Below are 23982 nucleotides of genomic sequence, written 5' to 3'. Positions count from 1 at the left end.
TGTATATTTTTACTCACAAGATGAGATTGTGAGGATTACATCATTCTATTAATCATTCTAATGCACCTTATTATGTTGAAATTAAGTTGAAGCTACACGATCCACATATCAAGTTTGTTGATGTCAACAATGAAAACTTTTTCAGTGGTGATATTTATTGACTTAGCTATTTATTGATAAAAATTTAAAGATGCATCCACGAACCCTCACGCTTCCAACCCGATGTTCTTCACCCACGAACCTTTGCGCTTCCAATCGAAGAAAGAATGCTTTTTTTCTCTCACATGAACCCTAATAATACGGAGCCCCAATTTTTTTCCCAAATCTTATTTGGATTTCTCAATTGCATGGCTGCACTTAAATTTTTTTATTTTGCTCAGTTTGTCCTTACCTAAATCTGATTTCACCTCTATCCATCCAATTTTTTAATACAAAAAAACAATTCAAACTAGTTTTTAATACAAAAAAACAATTCACCCACGAAACCCAAACATAAACGGTCGTTTTTCCATTTTGACGGCAAGCCTCTAATTGCTTCAATTTCACAAAACAAGGACCCAATTGAGACACCGATCAAGAACGAGACCTATTTGATATTCTGAACGAAAATAGGGACCTACCGAAACATTAAACCTAGATATAACCATTAAGGATATTTCTATCCATACATTACATAAATTAATATCAAGACACTATTAAATAAATTTAAATAGTTATCAAATATCACCAACCAATGCATTCGACCATAATTAATAGATTCCAAGAAGAACAAAACATAAAATTAGAACTGTCAAAATGGGATGCAACCCGCAAGCCAACCGACACCACGAATTCCGGCCAGGTTGGATTGAAAAAAAATGCATTTTCTTTTGTAGACCAATTTTCAACTTGGCTCATTTAAACCCGACTAATTCGAGTTGAACTATTGGTGCGTCGAGTTGGCTCACCAACCCACCTAATTTTATTTTTATTAATTTATTATCTTATAAAATCCTATAAAATACCATCTGGCTTATTATAGTGGATTGTATTTTACTTTTTTTATTATTATTTTGAACTGTCTTGAACTTAATATCGTTTTGGGAGTGACATTTATTTAGATTTAAATTACAAAAAGTTTGTAATTTTTTTTATTTTAAAAAATTATAATTAAGTGAACTAGTGAGCCAACTCATGGTGGGTCGAACCAGGTTCGAATTTTTCTGAATCGCTAATAAATGAGCCGGATTGGGTGGACTTATTAAGTGACCAACCTATGGTGGACCGGGCCAGGTCGGGTCATATGGCCCGTTTTGATAGTACTACATAAAATGAAAATTAAGTGTACTATCAAAATTAACCTACAAATACATTTAACTTAATATACTTATTAAACAGCAATTTAATAAATTCACAATAATAAATTCCAAAAGTCAATGTTAAAAAATAACTTTGATAAATAAAATGCTAATAATACCTATTATCATCTCTTCAAATATGGTGCTTGTGTAATATGTATGCATAATAAGTTTATAAGATAGAATAACTGGAAATATCACATGAGAATATGAGAGATCTTCCTACCACAATTTTCATGTTGCATAGAATAATATGTACCCTTCTTACAATGTCTAATAACTCATAAAAATAAATTTCTGAGATAAATTATTTATTTTACTTTATTTATTAAATAAATAAATAAAGTGTTTGGTTAATGTGGTTAAGTATATATACCTTGAAGGAAAGGGTTNAGAATAAACATAAGAATTATAAAGAAGATTTAAGAAGCAATAATATATAAAATAATTTAAATTTTCCATAATGTGTTTGTACATGAATATAAATTACGTTTTTATATGTTTTTTATAAATTTATTACCTTGAACAAAATGATATATACTAATTTTTTAAAATAAATAAGAAAGAATAGTTGCTTATTAAAAAGGACATAGGAATGGACACTATTAAACAAAGAATTTGTAGAATATTTATGTGCACAACTGTTCAACATGGTGAATGAAAGAATGTGAAAAAGTTTACTTACTCAAAAAAGAATATTTATACATTATTGCAGCCCAAAATAGAATAGAAATTGAGAAAATAGAAGTACAAAAAATAGATCCATATATTTAAAAAAAGTTTTTCACACAAAAACTATAAGATTGTGTATGAGAGTGTGAACAAAGCTTAATTACTGAGAAAAACATTTTAGTTTTGGAGTCTCAATGCAAAGTAAATAAGAGTGAAAGAAAGAAGGAAGAAGGTGCTGAAGAGACTCTGAAAGTTTTTGTCAATTAAATTAACTTATATATGCAAATATCATTGTCCATTATCATTGGAAATATTAATAATTATATATGTTATTTTAAAAAATTTATAAAATATTAAATACAAAATACTTTAAAATTTATGTTAGTCTAAATAATGTACATTAGAACCATGTATTTCAAAGGTAGTTTTTCATACTCATATAAATATAAATTAAAAGTTTCAGGTATTTTATAAATTTATTACCTTGAGAGAAAGATGGTAAATATTAATCTTTTACCTATAAATTTTATATATTTATTAAATTGAGAGAACGATGGTAAATATTTTATAAATTTTATAAAAATAGTGTCACAATTGTTTTTAGTCAGAAATTCAGTTGAATTTGACCATCAATTTAACATTTATTTATACCATAAAATTACTTAAAATTGATAGTGTGCAGGTGTTAATCTTTTGTATTGTTTGTCTTGGACTAATAATCCAAGACAACATATGTCACATCGTTTATGTGTTGCGTAAAATATTAATTTCGATCCATTAAGTTAATTTGAAAGAAATTGGTTAAATATATGTTTTAGTCCTCATATTTGTTCTCCATTCTCAATTAGGTCCTCATGTTTTTTTTGTCCCAATTGCATCCTAATATTTGTAAATTTGAGGCAATTAAGCCCTTCTCGTTAACTGGCCACTAACGTTGTAGACCAATTGAGAGGGCTTAATTGCCTCAAATTTACAAATATTAGGATGCAATTGGGACAAAAAAAAAATGGAGAGGGCTTAATTCCTCAAATATGTGATTTTTTTTTCAGATTGAAGTAATTCTTGACTACAATTATCACTCAATATTTAACTTAATTTAATTGTTTCTGGTTTTTCAGAATTGAAAGTAATCATCATGAACTTATCTAATGGGCTTTCAGAATTTTCTATAAATTTTAAGGGATGAAATTTTCTATATATGTATTGAGCATTGCGTTTTTAGATCTCTTTTTCAAGAAAAAAGAAAAAAGGTTTCTCCACATCTGGTTATTGCTCCCCTCTCAACATTGACAAACCTATAAAATGGAAATGATATTTCTCATCGTTCAAGTTTCACAACAAAAAATATGAATTTGATAAAGGCTTCTTATTTGATTTTTGCTTTTGTTTTATATATCCTAATGCAGATTGTATTATAACCATAATGCTTTTGTTTGCTACATGATATCAAACCACATTCATTATTTTCATTATTTATTATTAACAATGACAGTACCCTTTTTATTAAATTCTTAGGTAATAGTTTCATTATTTAATTATTCCTTTTAATAATAGACAAATATACTATATACAATTATAAAATTTACATCTACGAAAATAAACTCATTTATACAAATATATATTATCTTTCAAATATACTATTATTGAAAAAAAATAAAAAAAGAAAAGAAAAAAAGATGCCCCAGAAGGGGTTTTCTATATATTGAGCTCTTTGAGTTCTTTTTGTTTCAAAAAAATGAGATTTTCAAAATGACTCTCTAAATGATGAGAAAACATCTTTAAATTTCAAAAGTGAGTTCCTAATTTGAAAAGGTTTAAGCTTTCACCAAAAGACTATTCCCAGGTAAGAGAGGTGAGCCAATGGCTACTTAAGTACCAAGTCTTGCCTAGTCAGAATGTCTAAAAGTTACTTACTTGAATAATTTTCAAAAGAGAAGTCACTATTCAATTTAAAAGTGGACACAAACAAACAAAGATTAAAAACAAACACCTAGACTTCTAATTGCGGACTTCTAAATAGATCACCTAAACGAGAAACACAAAAAAAAATTCAAACATAAGTAAGAAAAAGTTTTGCCAAGAGTTGAAAGAAAGAGCACCAAGGACTCTTCCCACACCACTTGGACTTTGAATGGCCGTTTACAAAGAAGAAATCAAAGCAAACCTATTACAAATCCAAAAATGAACCAAAACTATTACTACACAGGCTGCTGTTACGGTGTGCTCAAAATCCTGCTGCAGAAATGCACTCTAATTATGGTATCCTTAGGTCTTTTAGCTCATGTGCATTCTGTAATAGATTCCTCCCTTTTCTCGGCTTTGGAAAATTGATGTAGTGAAAAGATCCTAGTTATTCTCCAATGATTGCCCAAAATTGTTTGCTCTCGGCTTTGAACAAATGACGTGGGAAAAAGGTTCCAATCTGTTCTCAAGCTGTTGTTCTAGCTTTCAAACCAGTTCACAAATCTGGTGCACACAGTTTATCACAAGAAGCTTGATGACTCTACTGCAGCTAATTATCAAATAATTTCCAGATTAATTCTGCCTAGCTGCAACATGCCAAAACAACCAATATACAAGCACTAGCAATTGGAATTTGGAAAGTAATCAAGACTAATCAAAATCAGAATTTCAAAATTGAACAAAACAGTGTAACAGATATGATGTGAGGAATTCTGATTTGGATCAGCTCAACAAGTGTAATTCAACAAGTTTATTTGACAAAAATCAGATTAATAAATGTTGAATTCTGAAGAGAATGCAGTGGTTGCAGTAGTTGATTAGCTGAACAAAAGGACAGTAAAAGAAAGGGTAAGCAGCTTTGGATTCTTTGGAATAAAGAACACGGTAATGAAGACAGTCACAAAGCTCTCAGCTGCAGTGGTGTAGGTTGTGATTTAGTTCTCACGTAAAGCTCTCAAAACAGAATTGTGTTTGCTGAAAAAATAATTCAGGGTGCACTCCACGGGTCTGGCAGCTTCACGTCCAGTTAGAGGTTCAGCGTCCACCACCTAAGACTCTACCCTTTTCTAGTTTCCTTGCAAGCCTTCTAAACTGCACCAAACTGTTAATAACAGCCACAACTACCACTCAAACAGTGCATCAAACTGATTTCTNAAAAGCTGATCAGAATTTATATTGAAAGACAAAACTATCAAGCCAATAAGACAATCAATCAAATAAAGCTGATGAAGAAAATGGCTNGCACGCAAATTTGATCCTACCAGTGGCTCTAGAAAAGATTAAGAAAGCAAGAAAAATTAAGCAAATTGGCTTAGAATCAAGAAAATCAAGTTTTAACTCCAACTTTCAAAATTGTTTGATGAAAGTCCTGAATGACTTTCAGATTTCTAACATATTTGGATTCTCTGATTTTTAAGTTGCAAAACTGGATTGCACAGGATCTATTTGCCTCTTATATTCATTTCAACTTGTTACACCTTGTCTCTTACAGATTCTGGCTTTTACTACAATCCAAACTGATTTTTTTTCTTGCACTTTTGGAGTTAAAAATAGAGTTGACAGTAGCCAATTTGCACCAGAAAATTGAACTTAGAATGGGGTTTTGAGATGTGAAAATCCACACAAGTGGCTTTAAGGTCAAATAACCAATTCCAGAAACTTTATTTTATGAAAATAAAGTTGTTTAAGCTTAGAATTGGAACTGAAACAGCATCCATCAAAATATGACCATCTCACAGTCCCTTATGCAGGAAAATTAGGCAACCTCACACCCCAAACTGAGTTTTATTGAATCAAAAGGCTAAACAAGAATACAAACAACTCAAAAATACGTATTAACACTGATCCAAGCTGGAAAATATCAGCTAGGTGAAAGCAAACTTGAAATGGTAATTCAAAGCCAAGTTTAGCACGGTGATAAGCTGACAACAGTGCAGATTTACAATTGTGACTATGGTTTAAGCACTCAAGCTGTGCAACTGCACTTATTTGATGTGCTATCCTTGATGCAACAGTAACCTGTACTGATTTGGAACACGACTAGCACCAGTATACACAAAATTCATTGGAAATTTATAAAAAGAACTCATGACAGAATTGAATGACAGTAGCACTGCCACAATTGATTGGAAGTCTGTTTTCCAAGCTCATGTATCAAATACGCCTATTGATACTGTCCTCCATGGATGACTGGAGATTGATCCTTGCTCGTTGGAGTTGCACAGAAGATTGGACATGGAGGAAGCAGCGGAATGAGCGAATGCACGCTAGGTGCTCGATGAAATGTGTGGCATATGGCTGATGTGATTTGGTGTAGTTTGAAGCCTAGAAAGGAAGCCTATCTAGGGAAGGTGGCTAAAGGAGGCTAAGAAGCTCTCTCTGGCCGTGACTCTGAAGAAGATTGAAGACCTGGAGTATTCTCATCAGGGGTTCAATACCAATATCATTCAAAGTGTGTTACATGAAGATGGAAGATGAGATTTATAGCCTATCTCCTTAGATCTAGACGGTGCTCCATGCTACCATCATTCATGAATCATCTTACACGTGGTAGCATGTGCAAAAAAATGTGCTGAAAGTTGTTGAATCTAGAAGCTACACGGAAATGCACTAAATACATGTGCTAAATGTGAAGAAAATTTGCCATGGTGTATTTAGCACAAGGGGGTGCACTCAGTAACCTTTATTCTTCTAGTAATTGATCTTTGATTCTTTGATGGGCTTGGGCCCCGCGTATCACCTATTAAAAGTGAAATATTTGTCACATCCTTCAAGAAAACATGAAGCCATCAAACACCTAACCTAAGTTTTCAAGAATTCTTTCGAAATAACAAAGGGACAATTTCCAATACACCTATCACATTACAATATAAGATAATTTTCTTTAAATTCATATTATTTACAGTTGTTAAATATTACTATAACCTATTATTAACAATAAAATAAAAAATGTAACCTAAAACCAATAAAATCTTTTTCAACGTTATCCTATTGCCTACAGTTATAAGGTATCACAGTACTCATCTTTCAACACATGCAAGATGAAAACTATCTTACATAGATCTAGGTTATGTACATTTTTTTAGAATAAAATAAATTTTAAAGTATTTTGTATTTAATTTTTTATAAATTTTTTAAAATAACATATATAAATTATAATGACAAGTTTTTCCTAATGATAATGGGCCATGATATTTGTATATATAAATTAATCTAATTGGTTAAAAGTTTGACAGTCTCTTCAACGCCTCCTTTCTTCTTTCTTTCACTCTTATTTGCTTTGCATTGCATTGCATCGAAACTGTAAATATTCTTCACATTCTTGTACAAAATGTTATATCAGTTTCTGTGTGAAAAACTTTTTCTAAAAATATGGATCTATTTTATGTATATCCATGTTCTGAATTTCTATTTTATTTCCTATTATGAGGGATGCAAAAATGTACAATCATTTTTTTAGTAAGTAAACATTTTCATATTCTTTCATTCACCGTGTTGAACAGTTGTGCACAAAAAGATAGAGTCTTATACTATATTGTCGCAACCAGAATTGCGACGGGACGACGATCCAAAAAGAAAAACGTTTGAAAAAGTTTTGGAGTTGCCGCCATAATTTATTCTAGAAAACTACGGAAAAACCATAAAAGGATAAGACACGGTCCACGAAAACCAAAGATTGGGTTCGGGAGTTGGTTACTTGTAGGGAAGGTATTAGCACCCTACAACGCCTGCCCGAAGACACTACCTTTAATTAAATACGCGAATGTGATGTGGTTTAGAAAATGTTTAACTATCCCCAAAAACGACAATCTAAAGAAACAAAAAATATTTTTTAGTTTTTTGGGCCCGATAAGAATTGACCTTGCTCCTACGTATTCTCAAAATGAGAAATCAGGGTTACGTAGTTCTAGATGAAAATTGTTTGTTGTCTGAAAATGTGAATTTTTTATATTCCTGGTATTTTTATGCGAGAAAATGAAAAGGTCATCTTCTCCTCTAAACGAAAGAAACTAGAGACACCTTCACTCAACCGGCCACCACCGTACCGTCCACGTCGTCGTCAACAACGATACTTGTTGCCAGAGCCAACAGGTCGAGGCCCTCATCCCCGTCGAGCTCCCTTCGTCCCCATCGTGCCGCCGCCACTACCTAGCTCTCTACTAGAGCATCAGACTTCCTGTCTTCACGCAAGAAGAACCTCCCCGCCTTAGGTCATGATGCCATTTGTTACCAAGACCGCCGCCAACGACGCCAGTCACTATCGGGGTCTCGTTCTATGCCCCGCTTCGCTTCGAACAGAGCAATCCCACACCAACGTCCTTTACTGTCGTGATTTCTCGAGATTTCCAATCACTCACGCTCCGCCAAGCTAGGGTCGACACCGGCGGCGTCGGGCTCTTGTCACCACCAACATGTCGCTGCCACCGTCAAGCTAGCCGCGAGTGTTGACTAGAATCGATGGCACTACGCCCCTTCTTCCTCCTTGTGGGATCGGTTTTCCCCCCAACTTGAGGCGCAAAAAACACCACCCGTGATTCTGCAACCACCTCTGTTGGCACTCTTAGTTGCCACTCATGGCTATCATCGGGCTAACAAATGGAGTGGGTTCTCTCATCTCTATTAGATATTGACGATGAAGATTGCCAACTTTGAGGCCTCTTCTCTGTTGGATTGATGTATGTATTTTATTGTATGTATGGTGGATTGAAAGAGAGGATTCGGTGCCTCGAGAATTTGGATGAATTGGTATATGATGATGGGAAGCGTAGTGAAGGTTAGGAAGTTGATCTAGTTGTCTCTCTGTTTTGGTTTGAGAATATGCAGACGAGGTGCTTATGATAAGGGTTTGTGATGGATTTGGATGAGAAAAATGAAGGATAGGAGGATCGGAGATGAAAAAAAAAATAGAGGTGAGTGAATAGAGGTGAGTTAGTATAGGAATTGAGGGCAGAATGGGAGATGAATGATGGATGATCAATATGGTGGAATGGTATGGGTAGGAGCTATCAGGCGCGGGGTGTGTGTGATGGGTGATGAAGTGTGGAATTGATAGATTTTATTTTTTGTTCTCTGTGTGATGGAAGAGGCTGTGAGTGATTGAATCCTCGAGGGTGATGACCAAGAGAGTGTGTGTAAGGAACAAAATTTGTTATGTTGTGAGAGAGAAAATGGTTTTCTGATGGAGGATCAATTCTATTAGAGGTACGTGGAGAAGGATTAGGCCATGGTCAGTGATGGAATGAAGGGTGAGAAATGGTGAGGAAGCAAGGGTGGTTTCGGGTCATGGGAGCGTGGAATGTTCGTGTGTTTTTGGAAGATTCCCCCTCTGTCAACAAACTTCTTTTTTCTTTTTATCTCTTTTTATCTCTTCTTCTTTCCTTCTTTTTTTTTTCTTTTTTTTCTTTTCTTTTTTCCTTTTTCCTTTTTTTTAACTAAGAATATAGAAAAATGAAATTAAACCCAATAATAAAAAAAAACCAAATCAAATACTAAACAAAAAATAAAATAAAATAAAATAAGACAAAAATAAAAACTAATCCTATTATTTAGTCACCCGAACGAAATTGGGTGTTGACAGCTGCCCCTCTTTACTTAGTTATTACTGGATAATATGAAAATTTGATATTTTCATATTATCTAAGTAAAAGCTAAGTAAAGATAGAAACACTAATTTCATCTGGGTTGCAAAACAGAAAAAAGAAAAATAAAAACCAAATGAAGTAGATATGATAACAAAAAGTCAATGAAAAGTGCCATGAAGTAACAAGGAGCGTCCAACCATTGTCTAGCAGAGGGCCAAACTCATAGAACAAAAACTCAAACTTGACAATTGCCAAGTAGAGGGCCGATAGCAAAACTAAAACCTGGATTTGACCATTGCCAAGCAGAGGGCCGATAGCAAAACTAAAACCTTCACAGGACATGTAGCGTTCAAAGCCCCCGTACTCATGCGAGAGATGAATCGTACATACGATACCAGTAAACAACATAATCTCTTCCTCGTCTTTGANTCACAACATTGACTGAGGGTCCCATAGGTTTCAACTAGGACAATATTGATTTGTTTCTCTGAGCGAACTTTGTATCCCACAAATGCATTCATGGTGGCGCAGTCGACCAACTCCCTGGTATTAGGAAAGAGAATGACACCAAAGTGGATAAGAGCTAGTANTTTCATGAATGTTTCCCACTTTTCGATGGAAGTATCACTCTAGGTATCCCTAAGGAAGATCGCTCACTTTACCCTTGAATATGAACTCACTCTCCAACTTCATAGGGTGCACCTTCGCGATTCTCGTAGGCTGCAAGACAGGGGTATATTGGCCAAGGTAATTATACGGAGTTTTNCCCTCAAGAAGTGCATCTAAGATTTGCTCAAATTCTTCAATTCTAATAGGCTCACAAAATTCTTATACCTTCTCTTGAATGCATCCTTCAGGGTTATATTTTTTTCACCAGATCCCTTAAGTGACCGATATTGCCCCCCTTGACTTCAATTCGTGTGCTTTTCTTCAAAAAGTCTAAATTCGAATGCCCCTTTGACTCAAAATCCCATGTTAACTTCCATTTTTACCATAAGGTAATCACAACTTTATAATTTCTTGACTAGAATCCACAAAAATGACAAGACCATAAAAACAATGACCACCAAAGGAAGAAAGAAAAAAAGAATGTAGTGATATGTATAAGGTGCTTGATTTTATTAAGCAAAAATGACGGTTATAAGACCGCACACCTCTCCCATTGTGCCCTAGAGAAGGTTCAACATCAGATTCAAGGTCAAATATATGCAATCTCACAAGGATGGCTCCCTGAACCTAGAGGTTAATGGTCACGAGAGCTATGACCCTCTCCACAGCATCTCCACAACAGTCGAGTAATCAACTAGATGCGGAGAGACAAATGAAGGGAACAAACTCTAGCTGGGGTTCTTACGATAGTCAAACAGGAAGAATATCCAAAATGGCACCGCTACACAACCCCTCTATTTCTAAGTTGTAATCAGACCCAGGTATAGGGCCCCACTCATGATATGCATAATGTGTGTGTGTGTGAAGGGAGAATGCAATGCACCCAAACCCTCACTTGCAAATAAAGGTAGGTTAACCATATTACATACTCTGATAATATTTCTATTTATTTTACTTTATTTATTAAATAAATAAATAAAGTGTTTGGTTAACGAGGTTAAGTATGTATACCTTGAAGGAAAGGGTTCAGAATAAACATAAGAATTATTAAATCAAAAGAAGATTTAAGAAGCTATAATATACAAAATATTTTAAATTTTCCATAATGTACAAAATCAGGTCTGTACATGAAAATAAATTAAGTTTTTTTATGTCTTTTATAAATTTATTACTTTGAACAAAATGATATATACTAATTCTTTACTTATCTTGAAATAAATAAGAAAGAATATATGCTTATTAAAAAGAACGATAGGAATAGTGATATGTTTGATGCTTATTGCAGATTTACCTTTAACCTTGGAGGAGTTTGTAGGGAGTCAACCAAAAATAAGTCCTCGGGATAATCATCAAGATTTGAGGACAAATCCTTTCCAAGGGGGATGGGATGATGACTTGAGCTCAAGCCCAATTTCCTTAGTTTAGTATTTTTCTTATGCATTTGTAATATGTGTAAGGCATGTGGGACTTGTAGTTCTATATAAAGGCATGCCTACACCTTTTGTAAGCACTTTTGAGATAATGAATTAATTTCCTGTTGATACTCTAGAATTAATTCCTTGAAAGTCAGGCTGAAGAATCCAAGGGATTCCTCAGCCACCTTCCATACACTTTGCCATTCTTTTCATTCTCCATTATCAAGAATTTGTAGAATATTTATGTGCACAACTGTTCATGGTGAATGAAAGAATGTGAAAAAAAATACTTAAAAAAAATATTTATACATTATTGTATCCCCTTATAATAGGAAATAGAATAGAAATTGAGAACATAGAAATACAAAAAATAGATCCATATATTTAAAAAAAGTTTTTCACGCAAAAACTATAAGATTGTGTGTGAGAGTGTGAACAAAGTTTAATCACTGAGAAAAACAATTTAGTTTTACAGTCTCAATGGAAAGCAAATAAGAGTGAAAGAAAGAAGGAAGAAGGTGCTCAAGAGACTCTGAAACTTTTTGTCAATTAAATTAACTTATATATGCAAATATCATGGTCCACTATCATTGGAAAAATTTATTATTATATATGTTATTTTAAAAAATTTATAAAATATTAAATACAAAATACTTTAAAATTTATGTTAGTATAAAAAATGTACATTACCTAGAACCATGTATTTCAAAGGTAGTTTTTCATACTCACAAATATAAATTAAGGGTTTCAGGTATTTTATAAATTTATTAAATTGAGAGAAAGATGGTAAATATTAATCTTTTACTTATAAATTTTATATATTTATTAAATTGAGAGAACATGGTAAATATTAATAGTGTGCAGGTGTTAACATTTATTTGTAAAACAATAAAATTTCTTAAAATTGATAGTGTGCAAATATGTGAATTTTTTTTAGATTGAAGTAATTCTTAGCTACAATTATCACCCAATATTTAACATAATTTAATTGTTTCTGGGTTTTAAGAATTGAAAGTAATCGTTATGTAATGGGCTTTCAGAATTTTCTATAAATTTTAAGGGATGAAATTTTCTATATATATGTAATGAGCATTGCGTTTTTAGATCTCTTTTTGAAGAAAAAACCAAAGAAGGTTTCTCGACATCTGGTTATTGCTCCCCTCTCAACATTGACAAAACATTGACAAACCTATAAAATGGAAATGATATTTCTCATCGTTCAAGTTTCACAACAAAAAATATGAATTTGATAAAGGCTTCTTATTTGATTTTTGCTTTTGTTTTATATATCCTAATGCAGATTGTATTATAACCATAATGCTTTTGTTTGCTACATGATATCAAACCACATTCATTATTTTCATTATTTATTATTAACAATGACAGTACCCTTTTTATTAAATTCTTAGGTAATAGTTTCATTATTTAATTATTCCTTTTAATAATAGACAAATATACTATATACAATTATAAAATTTACATCTACGAAAATAAACTCATTTATACAAATATATATTATCTTTCAAATATACTATTATTGAAAAAAAATAAAAAAAGAAAAGAAAAAAAGATGCCCCACAAGGGGTTTTCTATATATTTTCATGGATGAAAATTCACATGAAAAAAACAAAAAAACAAGTAGGTTGCCTGTTTTGGAAAGATCATATAACAATAGCTGACTTTACCTACAGTTTAGGGATACAATACTCATTTTCTTATATCAAATTTCTCAAATAACAAAATTTGTCTTTAATATTATACCATATTACTTAATTATTATTAGTAGAATTTATTGATAATTAGATACCATATCACCAACATTAGATTTTTGTTTCCAATTTCATTTAACTAATTTAATTCATTATTTATGTGACTGTATTGCATGTTCTAAAATATAGGTAGATCTCTACCCATTTATCTGTTGTAGTAGTTTTTATATGCTAATGTTTTTGTTGTGAAAGATGGAATAGTTTATTTCATTAACAGCACCACCCATTGATTTTGGATGCATGCATTTGTTGGATCTCTTCTTACCTGTTTGCAAAATTATATGGTTAGAAGATCTAATAATAGAAAATCTAATTTGTGAATAAGATTTTTCTGCAACAATTTATAAAATCAACTATACAAAATATACAAGTTTTTCAATTAAAAAATTAAGGTTTCATATGTTTATAAATTTAACTGAATGTCATTCTTTTAATTATTTTGAAAGAAATAAAAATAGCCTAAGAAATTGAAGTTGCATGTCGTTATAAAATATGAAAACTTATGAAAATTTACCTATTGAAAAGTTTCCGCAAAAGGAAAGACATCTGGAGCTTTTGGCGGCAGCAAAGAAAGCATGAGTTTTAGGGTTGTATGTTAACTTTATATAGAGGAATATGAGGGTTCCACTGTTTTAATTATGTGGTTATAAAAGTTTTCTCATCATTTAAAATTTTTTATTAAATAATACCAGTAAATCAATTTCTTAAAACATGAAAATAGATATAAAATTATATTATCAACATAAAATTAAATAAATTTTCCTAAACTACCTGAAAAAGCTAAGTCCATGATTAAGCTTTTAAAATTTTGCAAAACCAATAATATCAAATCTTTACTGGTATATATAGTGTCGGCTGAAGATGCCGCCGCTAGAAACAGGAAAATTGGAATTAGTTTTGTTTAAAATTTTAAACTAATTTAGTTTTTCGTCTTTAAAATTGTGTAAATTTAACTATTTTAATCAAAATTTGTTAGATTTATTTAATATTTCATGATAGTATTGAAATTATTTTATAAAACGCATTTGAAACATTAAATAAATTTAACAAAATTTAGTTAAAATGACGTATTTTTAAAGATTAGAAACTAAAGTAGATCCAAATTAAATGAAAAAATTATTTCTAATTTTCACTAAAAGTTAAGAGTTGAATCTTTTTAGATAAAAGAACATTTTTGTTATATCATATTATTTCTTTCATGACATAAGAATTTATAAACATGTAATGGATGTGTTATTCCATATTATAGTTGTTGATTATGGTGTCTTTTGTCCTCTTAGTTGTTTGTATGAAGTTTAAGTTTAGGATTTCAATNAATGAAATAATCTATTCGTGAGTATGTTTTCTTATTGTTTATATAATGTGTATGACTTAGATAAGAAGTGGGCAAGAGGTAAGAAACAACAACATTTTGTACCCTTCGTAGATATTTTTGTTTATGTCATATTATGTCTTTCATGACATAACAATTTATAAACATATAATTGTATGTGTTATTCCTCTTTATAGTTGTTCATTGATTTCAATTAATTAAATAATTTATTCCTGATCATGTTTTCTTATTGTTTATGTAATGTGTATTTTTTAGATAAGAAGTAAAAAAAAGTAACTCAATAGAATGATAGTGTGTTTGTAAATTTTTTGTAAACAAAACCAATTCAAATCTGATTACCATTATTTTTATTTTATCTTTTATATCTTTTTTTAGTTGAAATTTTACTTAATATAATGATGCTTACTAGTGTAGTGAGGGACTTTTACAGCGGTTATTTTTCATTATATATCGCGATATGTCGCGGTAAAAAGTCTGGGACTTTAGGCCGTGGTTATAACAGCGGTAAAAAGATTGAGAAATATACCGCGGTTGTACAAGGAACCGCTGCCTAAACCCCTTTTATTTAAAAAAAAAAATTGTTTCAGTATATGCCACGGTTAGAACCATGGTAAAAGACCCAAGAATATGCCGCTGTTCTTGCACGAACCGCGGCCAAAGGTCTGTTTTTTAAAAAAAATAATAAAAATACGAACACTATATGTCGCGGTTCTAGTAACAACTGCGGCATATTCCCCTGTAGTTTTTTAAAATTGTAGGTCTGTTTTTGTGATATCCATTACCACAAAAACAGACCTGCATATCAAAACATGTATACAGAATCATTTTCAACAGAACAAACACATGTTGAAATGTATTTTAACATCAAATAAATACAAAGTCTAATAAAACCCCATCTAATGAAATGCAATGTTTAAATCTAATAACTAAGATCTATTGTATAATCTAACTAAATACTTTGCAGCAGCGTTCCTCATGAATAATAGTGGCTTCTCAGGAACTGGTGTAGTAATCTTGAACCTCTGCACAAGACAATTCATATTAATTAGTGTATATGAATTGTAAATTTGGGAAAGAATCAAAATTTGTTAAAGTTAAATATTATCATTTCCCAGCCTCTTGTGATGTGAGAACGAACAATATTGGTCATCCAATACATTACATAGTATCCGCACTCATATGACCCATTTTGTCTGTTACACTACAATATATCATCACAGTTGTAAATAGTTAGTGAATAACATTAAAATAAAACAACTATAAGAAAATATGGCTTTAGCATATGTGTCAAACCTTGAGAGAAATCCAAGCAATCTTTCTACTGTTAACAATTGATCTGCCAACCATCATCATACTTGTTGGAATAGAACTATATATAAAAAAAGGTTTCAGCAGTCATTTATATAACAAAGAAAGTCCAAACATTGAGTTTCTTACCAATCAATTGCTTTTCTGAGATGTGTGGGAGGAGGCATGTGCAATGAGCAGGACCACAAAGCATAGTTCTCTTGCATAGACATAACAAGAAGCTGCCAATGACGCCTGAAATTCATAATAACTTAACTATTATATATCACTACAATAAAAGCACTTATTAGCGAAGGTTTTTTACCGACGACCTTCGTGCCTTCGGAAATGTACTGGTGAATTTTCATACCGAAGGACTTTTCGCCTACGGTAATGCCTGCGATGTTTTAACTTCAAAATTTTAGTATTTGTTGCTCAAATTCCCCAAATTTCCCAAAAGTAAAACTATGTCCCTTATTCATCGAATTCACTCTTGACTTAGGGTTGTGACTTTGGTGACAGTCAGGTGGTTCGACGCTGTGACTTGACGGCGCGAGTTTGGTGGTGTGGACGATGACGAAGGTTCGTTGCTGGGTGGCGCTCTTCCATTCCCTTGTGAGTGTTACAATAGGGGTGTTGGTTGGAGTGTCGAGGGCGTTGCAATGAACTGTTGTTGGTTTGGTGACTTGGTTTGGGATTGGGTCGTGGATGTTGTTGTCGGAGATGTCAAGGCGAAGAAGGAGGCAGAGGGAGGATATCTTTTGCGGAATCTCGCTAGAGAAGTCATTGTGGGAGAGATAGAGGAGTTCGAGGACGGTGCAGTTTAGAAGGGGGTAAAAGGTATCGTTTAAGCGGTTTTCGTGGAGGTCGAGGAAGCGGAGGTACACTAGTTGGGAGAGAGAATCAATTGGACCACAGAGGTTGAGGGAAGGGAGGAAGAGGCCAACCACTCTGTCGTTTGGGTTCCCTTCTCATCTGTCTCCCTTTATGGATTCATTCGAAGCTTTGAATGATTTGTTTTGCTCGTATTTTTTTTTGTTTTGATCTTTCTGTTATTTGAATCTTAGGGATCCTCTGCTTATGATTATTGTCCTTGGTTGGATTCTTTTTTATGCTTATGATCATCTGTAAAGCTCAAATATGATCCATGTACTTGTCACTGATTTACATAAGTAGGTTACAACATCCGGAGGCAGTTCACCTTTGTGGATTGCAATGTTCTTTATTCCCTTTGGATGATAGTTTTTGGATTTTTCATGGATTTTTTTTTATTAGAAGATGGTGTGGGATTCGTTCTCGTGTTTTCCTGTTGAAATTGTGAATTTGGATTTCGAACTTTTTTTTGCTCTATTATTTGATATCTTGATTTTGTTTGGTACTTTTTTTTTTTCTCTTTTGAATTCTTGGATGACATTTGGTTGGAGTTTTCTATATTCCACTGCTTTGAGGAAATTTATGCAACCTCGTTGTAGCTAAATGTTTCAAGGTCATATGTTCCCTGTCTATGCAATGTCAACACATTCTGATGAAAGGTAACTTATTCTGCTTCTATGATGGAAGTTTAGTTGCTTTCGGATGACCTTATTCATCAAAACTAGAAGTCCTAGATTTTACTACCTGACTATTTCTATTCTTCTATGTACGGTACTACTAATTTCTAATGTTTGATTGCTATCTTGAAAAATATAAAGGAAACTATGTAAATAATTATTAAGTTCTGATTGTTCTGTGTGTGCCATGTGGTATCTATTTGTATCATCACTATACTTTAGGATTCTTCTATGATTTTGTATGAAATTTTTTTTTTGAAGCATTTAAAGGAAAAGGTAATATGATGGAAACTGAATAAGCTTCTCCTTTAAGCTAAATTTAGTTTAAGGCTTACTTTTTCATGGGTTAATTGGTTTAATTTTATCTTGTGCAGGTTATGCTACTGATTCTCTGCTCCACCCTAAAGAAAACAACCTTATTCCTGAAATTTCTGCAACAATTGCGGTTGTTAAAAACCCTTCTTCTAGGATTATATATGATGAACATAACCATGAGAGATTTCCTCCTGGTGATCCTCAGCAGGACTTTGAGAGTAAAGAACCCTGAGTGGCTTATTGTTATTGGGGGTGCACACATCTAGGTTGCATTCCCATGCCATCGTTCCCATTACGATATTTTTGGCAGAATTAGGAAGGGACCGACACCATACAATCTAGAGGTACCATGAACATTATACCTTTAATGTTAGTCTTTCGTTGAAAATTTAATGCTTTCACTAAGAAAACACTCATTGCCTTGCACAACACTAGGTGATTTCTCCTAAAAGTGTAAGCAGGGTTGTTCTTGATGCACCAGAGGCAAGCAAGCTATTGAGTGTTATTGCAATTGCTTTGTCAAATTGTTCAAGGTAACTATTGTTCCTTGTTTTTTAATGTTTAATTAGTTGAGAAATTTACAATAACGTGTGTGCATGGGCACATCTATTTTGCATTTGCATTTCATGTCTGACTACTATCAATTACTAAAGTGCCTTGTTAGGATATTTGGGTTTATGTAGTCTCTTTTATCTGAAATAAATTACACTTGCACCCTTAGTATTTATCTGAAACAAAGTTTCCCACCCTCTTCATGGTTCCAATCCTCTTCACTTGAAAACAAAATGGACATCTCAAAGTTCAGTAAATTGGCTATGCTTGGTGTGTTTAATTTGAAAAGAAGGGTGGGATTTTAGATAGAGTTAGAAGGAAAACGTGGCATGATTTGGTATATATGTGTTTAACTTCTCTCTGTTCAAAAGTTTTAGATGGATAGAAATAAAAATTTTTGTGATAGATAAGAAAAACAAAACTCGTATATATATATATATATATATATATATATATATATATATATATATATATATATATATATATAAAATTGTAATTTAAGGTTTTATTAAAAATTGTATTAGGTCTCTTTCCACTACTGAAAATGATTAACTAATTATAATTTTTTATTTGATAACTAATTTTTTATTCCAAAATTATGTGTTTGGAGTAAAGTTGTTTGGCTTTTTATTTGATGAACTTAAATTTTCATAAGCTTTAACAGGTTCTGCTACTAATAAAGTATTATATATTCTTATAATTATTTTGGTATTAATAAATGTATGATAAACGATAAAAAAAGTTTGCAGCTATAAGTTTTGGTATTAATTAAAATGTTGAAGGATTTGGAAACACTTTTACTTTCTATTTTTATATAAGTGAGTTTTTTGGTGCAGATATTGCAATTTGGCTCGAAGGAAGGGATGAAACACTTGTTCAGGAAAAAGATGTGAAAGAATTTAACAAGTCTTCAACTACTTTCCAAAATGCCAAAGGTTTTTCAGAGTCCGAATCAGCTGGGTCTTTTTGAAGAGAATCATATATTATTGTACTTTCCCTATAACAATGGAAATGATGCAATGGAATTAGCTTTGTCTTTGGAGAAGTTGGTGAATGAGAAACTTCGAAATGTGCAGTGTAATGCCTTTTGAGCTGTTTTCTTATTTAGAAGTAGAATTTAAATGTACTGAAATGTAAGAAGTTGTAGTGTTGTGGCAGGAAGTATCTTATGTAAAACATTACAAAATATATTATGCAATATCATTTGATATCTTGTTTTTAACTGTGCTTCTCCAGTAGAAATATCAGTGGTTAGTTTGACTTGATGTCATGAAAATTTAATAATCTAAACTACTGGAAGGAAATTGGGGCCTATGTGTTTCGGTAATTATCGAAGGCCAAAAGTCACTAGTGCAGGGAAGGGAAACAACCGCGGTTGTTTTTGACTATACGTCGCGGTTTTAGAACCGCGGCATATACAGGCGAGATAAAAAGTCTGGAACTTTAGACCGCGGTTCCAACCGCGATAAAAACTTGGAGATATAATTGCGGTTCTTTCTTAAATCGCGGCCTAAATCCTTTTTTTTTTTTAAAAAAAAAACAAATTCGTCTAACCTTTTGCCACGGTTCTTTTTTGAACCGCGACCAAAACCCCTTCTTTTAAAAAAAAAATTCAGTTTCCACATATACCACCAAACTTTTCTGATTCAATAGGAGAAATATCCTGTACAACCATCAAATAGCACATTGCCCCATAACAAAATAGAATATGACTTTAAATGTCACATCAAAACTGCAAAATATTCTACACGTATTAAATTTACCACAATGCACATATCATTCTTATGATTATACACGTTGAAATAAACAAACCCTTTATATTTTAAACTAACATTGAAAAAAAATTAATTATCTGGAAAGCTTTTTCATCATCTGCAGGTGTGAGACAAACATTTGTACCTCAAACATCTTAAAAAGATTTAGTTTGCACAGGAGAGCATGTGTAGGATGATTATATGCTTGAGATTTTATCCTAATCTACGTGACCATTCATGGTACCAAAATGGTGCAATGTAATTATTAAATTGATTTCCAAACTTTCCTAAAAAGTTTATTTCCATCCTTTTATCTTAACGAAAGTTCATGTATTTGCAGCAAATTTCTCTATAAATAAAAAGAAAAGCAAGCTAGAATGTTATCTTTGTTTTATTTTTATAATTTTTTTTGCTTATCTCTTTTTTTTTTTCAGAGAAATCAAACAGCCTTTTAAATTTTCTAGCCATTAAGATGAGGGTTTGGGTTTGTGTTTGAATCTCAACAAGAACTAAAATATGTGATTAACTCCTTCCTCTTTCTCCACCGCCAGTTTATGGAGTGGACCTCCTACTTTAAATACAGTAAAATATGTTCATTAAATTTTATCTACTTTAAATACAGTAAAATATGTTCATTAAATTTTCTCGTTTTATTTTTTGGAAACTCATACCTTAGAATTGGGTCCTAATAACCATACAATTAACACATACAATAGATTCTCATATTTCAAATGCGGAAGACAATCCCCATACCTTAGAATTGGGTCCTAAAAACTAAGGAAGATAAAGTGAAGAGTATTTTATTACAGTTTAACACTAGAATCTTTAGCTACATACTCCCTGCCACATCATATCTAGAGATAAGTTTACTTTCATAATTCTATATTTATTTGGTTTCCTTTAAGAGAATTCTTAATCCTCTGACATATTTTCTTTTCTTTTCCACTCATTACTCATCCTACCAAAAGAAAAACAAAACAATCTTCCTTATTTTTTAAAACAACAGCCAAAATAAAAAAACCTTTTGAAATACACAACCATGTTCTTTCATATGACATACCAACACCAGTATTATGGAATGCAGTCATCTGTCACAAGATAAGTTCCAGAGAGCATATCTTTTTCACCCAAAAGCCAAGAAAATTATTACATAAAAAGCACCCAATTTATCATGAGAAACCCAAATATGCTAAAATGAATGCCTCAAAACTAAAAAAGTGAACAATGAAATGATAATTATTATTTTCACATTCAAGGGATATGATGAAAACTACAACATGTTCAAATTAATTTCCAAAATTTGTAGTGAATTTCTTATACCTTCCATTAATTCTTGCGGGACCTAACTTTGCCAAAGCACGCTCCACCTCTTCACTCATCTGTTCACATAAGCATTACTAAATCAAGAACCAAATGCAGAAACACTTTGTACCTATTAATTACTTTTAGAATAAAAACATCAAAGTATAAATCACTTTAATTAAAAACTTTGCCGCTCCGACCCAAACAGGGTAGATAAATAAGTAAATCCGTGATATATCATGAAAAATAGTGGAGAAGAAGTACATGTGTGTGGGTTTTCCGAAAGAGAAAACAAAAGATAATCATGGTTTACTTGCAAAGAAGGATTATTACTTTAGGTGGTGAGGGTTATACCTGCGCCAGTGGCACCGGAACAAGGGACAACCTTATCGACAATGGCGATAGAAGGGTCGGAAGAAAGGAGAAAGTGGCGAGCAATGGTTAAGCCAATAACGCCAGCCCCCACTATGACGACGTCGTATGTGTGAGAGGAAGAAGAATAAGAAATAGAAAATGGACTCTTACTGGACGTGGATTTGTATTTCCAAGAAGGAACGGAAGAGAGGTTGAAGTTGTGGCTGTGAACAGAAAAAGAGGGATTTCAAAGTAAATTTGAGCTTCAGAGATTTTGTCAGCGATGCTTCATACCTGATATTCGCGAGGAAAAGGGATTTCAACGCGGCGGAGTGCAGAGCTTTAGGGAGTTTTGGGTTTCAGACTGTAAAACTTTTTAACCTAATACACGTTAATACCGCGGTTCAACACAACACCGGGGTAATAGAGGGGAATAGGCCTCGGTTTCCATAATAACCGCGGCCTATTCTCATAAAAAAAAATTAAAATTGAATTTTAATGGTAACTTTGAAATTTTGTTCACACTTTATGTCTCGGTTTCTGCTCAACCGCGGTCTATTTTGATACGCGGGGCCCAAGCCCAATAAATAAAGAACAACCCAAAATCAAGGAGAAGGGTAAAAGAGTCATTCCTACAAAGAGAGGGGGTGAGCTTAGTGATGAATGGAGCTGCATCATGAAAATACATGTTTCACTTCATTTTCATTACCGAAGGCCAAAGGCCGTCGGTAATGGTTAACGACAATCGGTTTAGCGACGACCAAATGGCCGTCGCAAATCCGTCGGTAAAAGCCATTACCGACGGCTTTTTGGTTGTTTCCAAAGGACCCGGGCCGTCGATAATGCCCTTTGTTACAGTGGTGTATTAAAATCACATATGGAACTTTATTATGTTAACAAAGTTCACTTACCCGGATATATAAGGCAAAAAGTATATTTTCTTNCCNCNNNCAAAACTTCTTATCAGATTTGTGTTGATCTGATCAAAATCATTTGATTCATGAATTGATTGGGGATCAATAAATCCATAATCATCAGAACGCCCCAACTTGTCACTGACCCCAGACATATACCTGAAATCAAAAATTAACTTTGACATAAGGATACTTGATATATAAATCAATTTTATACATAAATAATTGCTCACACACTTACATCATCCATAGCTGAATAATTGAAATATTCAACTCTTGTGTTCCCGACGCAAGCTCACTGACATCTTGGCTATTAAGGTATATTGGGACCTCAGAGCCTGTCCCAAATACATTAGCATCATACTCAACCTCCAAAGCCTTATCTTCAAGGATGTCAGCAAGTAGATGCAATGAAGCAAGAGGATCATCCTCAGATAGAGGAATCTTCTCTTGTGCTTGCGTTTGTTGTTACATGGAAAAATAAGATAAGTTTTGACATCAATAACATGAAAACTTTAAAATTGAGAAGTGTAAAAAAGAATTCCATACCGGGGGGTCAGAAACTAAACCAACCAAATGTTTAGGCCAAGCAATAAAGGACTTGAATGCTTGTTCCACAGTGAAAATCTCATCTGTGGCCAGAGGAACTGAGGCATCTGGTATGATCATTTCATCCACTAAGACCTTCACCTCATCCTCTAATAGTTGCATACCATGAACAACAGTCGCTGACCTAAACAGTGTTCCACGAGCTACTAGGACCGTCTCGGTATCCTCTAAAATGTATAGCAGACATGGACTACCATCGTCCATGTCATCCCCTGGAACGGCTGGTGCGGAACAACTTCCTTTCCCGCTTCTCCCTGTCAGAGTAAATGTTAGATTATAAAAAAGATAGAAATAATTATACATAAATGTTTATTAAGTTTACCTGTGGGAGGCACAACATGTTCTTGTTCCTGTACAGGAGATGGCACCGGGCGCATGCCATAGCTCTCAAACTACTGCTGGAACATGGCGCTGAATTCAGCCCTGAGCTCTGATCTAACCTCGTTTCCGATCTCCTCTATAAGGTCCGCTCGAACCTTTTTTGTGATCTCTTCTGTCATCCTTTCTCTTTGTTTTTTGTTGTATGCATATGAAGGCTGACGATAAGAGCTCCCAAAATAATCTTTAATTCCTACTCCAGGACCAGCAGCACGTACACGTCCAGGGTGCTCAGGTCGTCCAATCGCAGCAGCAAGAATATCCTGGCGACCCTCTGGAGTGAATTGA

General features: G+C 33.1%; 1 long non-coding RNA gene across 1 annotated transcript; it reads right to left on the bottom strand.

The window, feature by feature from the left end:
- Positions 1-16002: 16002 nt before the first annotated feature.
- On the bottom strand, positions 16003-22151 carry LOC106778321. Its single transcript, XR_001377035.2, has 4 exons — positions 21794-22151; positions 21458-21516; positions 16117-16221; positions 16003-16048 (listed from the first exon to the last, which is right to left on the bottom strand). It is a non-coding gene; the product is annotated as an uncharacterized LOC106778321 (long non-coding RNA).
- Between the last annotated feature and the right edge of the window lie 1831 nt (positions 22152-23982).

This window comes from Vigna radiata, unplaced genomic scaffold (assembly GCF_000741045.1).
Source record: "Vigna radiata var. radiata cultivar VC1973A unplaced genomic scaffold, Vradiata_ver6 scaffold_409, whole genome shotgun sequence".
NCBI classification, from domain to species: domain Eukaryota; kingdom Viridiplantae; phylum Streptophyta; class Magnoliopsida; order Fabales; family Fabaceae; genus Vigna; species Vigna radiata.
This window is presented reverse-complemented; position numbering and strand designations above follow the sequence as displayed.